The 2,343-nt window shown below is 43.7% G+C and overlaps 1 pseudogene; it reads right to left on the bottom strand.

The window, feature by feature from the left end:
• Nucleotides 1-544: 544 nt before the first annotated feature.
• LOC147170308 (uncharacterized) lies at nt 545-1,832 on the bottom strand (annotated as a pseudogene).
• Between the last annotated feature and the right edge of the window lie 511 nt (nt 1,833-2,343).

The following is a 2,343-nucleotide window of genomic DNA, read 5'->3' as shown; positions in this document are numbered from 1 at the left end:
TCCTCTCCCATCATGGTTGACATGATGGGAGAGGAGGAAGGAAAGGGAGCAAAGCTAGAAGTTTAGGAGCAGGGTTCAAGTTGTTCTAACATGGTGTAGATAGAAAGAGATATGGAGTAGGAGTTATCATGAAGGATGAGTTTGTTAGGAACGTCCTGGAGGTAAAAATAGTTTTAGATAGAGTGATGAGCCTGAAGCTAGGAATCGAAGGTGTGATGATCAATGTTGTTAGTGGGTATGCGCCACAGGTAGGATGTGAGCTGGAGGAGAAGGATAACTTTTGGTTGGACCTTGATGAAAAGATGCAGAGCATCCCTAGAAGTGAGAGCGTTGTCATTGTTGCAGACTTCAATGGACACGTTGGTGCAGGAAACAGAGGTGATGAGATGATGGGCAAGTTTTGTATCCAGGAGAGGAACGCAGTAGGACAGATGGTGGTTGACTTTACAAAAAGAATGGAAATGGCTGCCGTGAATACTTTCTTCCAGAAGAGGCAGGAACACAGGGTGACCTACAAGAGTGGAGGTAGGAGTACACAGGTAGACTACATCTTGTGTCGACGGTGTAATCTGAAGGAGATCAGCGACTGCAAAGTAGAGGTAGGTGAGAGTGTAGCCAGACAGCATAGGATGGTAGTGTGTAGGATGACTCTGGTGGTGAGAAAGACAAAGACGGCAAAGGCAGAGCAGACGACGAAATGGTGAAAGCTGAAAAAGGAAGAGTGTTGTATGACTTTCAGGAATGATTTGAGACAGGCTCTGGATGGTCAGGAGGTGCTTCCAGATGACTGGATAACTACAGCAAATTTGGTCAAGGAGACAGGTAGGAGAGTCCTTGGTGTGTCATCTGGAAGGAAAGAAGATAAGGAGACTTGGTGGTGGAATGAGGAGGTGCAGAAGTATGCTAGGTTGGACAGTAAGGAGGGAGAGACTAATCTATGCAGGTTGGCAAAGCAAAGAGACGGGAAGGACGTGCAGTAGGTATGTAACGATCTACAAACATCACAATACAATATAACAATATGAAGGTCACAATACAATGATTATCATGATATTGTGGGTAGGTTGGCGATACAACCACCCCCCCCCCCCCCCAGAATATTGTGTTTTTGTACATTACAGCAATGCATATAAACAACCTACAATCTCTAATAAAACGTAATATTGAGGCACTTACTTGCTAATGTAAGCACAACACATTGAGTTCCTCCACATATTGACTCGGTTCACAAGCATATTACATTCCCCTTCATCTGACCATTAGCGTGGATTCTAAACATATAAGGGCCAAAACATGCCTTGTGAAAATTAAACTGCACTAAAAAAGTAGCCACCAGAGGGTGCTAGAACTGCACAAATGGAAATCAACCTGACTTTTTTAACAAATGTGCTGCTTTTAATATCATGACATGACAACAACGATATATTATGGTAGTTTTAATATCGCAATGTCACAATATTGCCATAATCGTTACATCCCTAACGTGCAGCAGGTTTGGGGAACAAAGGATAGGGATGGAAGTGTGTTGACAGATGCCAGTAGTGTGATGGGAAGATAGAAAGAGTACTTTGAAGAGTTGATGAATGAGGAAAATGAGAGAGAACGAAAGAGGTGACTGTTGTGAACCATGAAGTAGCAAAGATTAGTAAGGATGAAGTGAGAAGGGCATTGAAGAGGATGAAGAGTGGAATGGAACTTGGTCCTAATGATATACCTGTGGAGGTATGGAAGTGTCTAGGAGAGGTAGCAGTAGAACGTCTGACTGAGTTGTTCAGGATCTTAAATAGTGAGAAGATGCCTGAGGAATGGAGGAGAAGTGTGCTGGTGCCCATTTTTAAGAACAAGGGAGACGTGCAGAGTTGTGGCCACTACAGAGGAATAAATCTGATGAGCCACACAATGAAACTATGGGAAAGAGTAGTGAAGCTAGACTGAGTGCAGAGGTGAACATTTGTGAGAAGCAGTATGGTTTCATGCCAAAAAAAAGAGTACCACAGATGCAGTATTTGCTTTGAGGATGTTGATAGAGAAGTACGGATAAGGTCAGAAAGAGCTGCATTATGTCTTTGTAGATCTATAGTAAGCTTATGACAGGGTGCCCAGAGAGGAACTGTGGTTTTGTATGAGGAAGTCTAGAGTAGCAGAGAAGTATGTTCAAGTGGTGCAGGACATGTATGAGGACAGTAAGACAGTGGTGAGGTGTGCTGTAGGTGTGACGGAGGAGTTCAAAGTGGAGGTGGGACTACATCAGGGATCAGCTCTGAGCTCCTTCTTGTTTGCTATGGTAATGGACAGGATGACAGACGAGGTTAGACAGGAATCTCCATGGACTATGATGTTTGC

The sequence above is a fragment of the Leptonotus elevatus genome, chromosome 8, assembly GCF_054856555.1.
Source record: "Leptonotus elevatus isolate MCC_2025b chromosome 8, RoL_Lele_1.0, whole genome shotgun sequence".
Taxonomy (NCBI): domain Eukaryota; kingdom Metazoa; phylum Chordata; class Actinopteri; order Syngnathiformes; family Syngnathidae; genus Leptonotus; species Leptonotus elevatus.
Note: the sequence above shows the minus strand (reverse complement) of the source record. Positions and strands in the feature narration are given on the sequence as shown.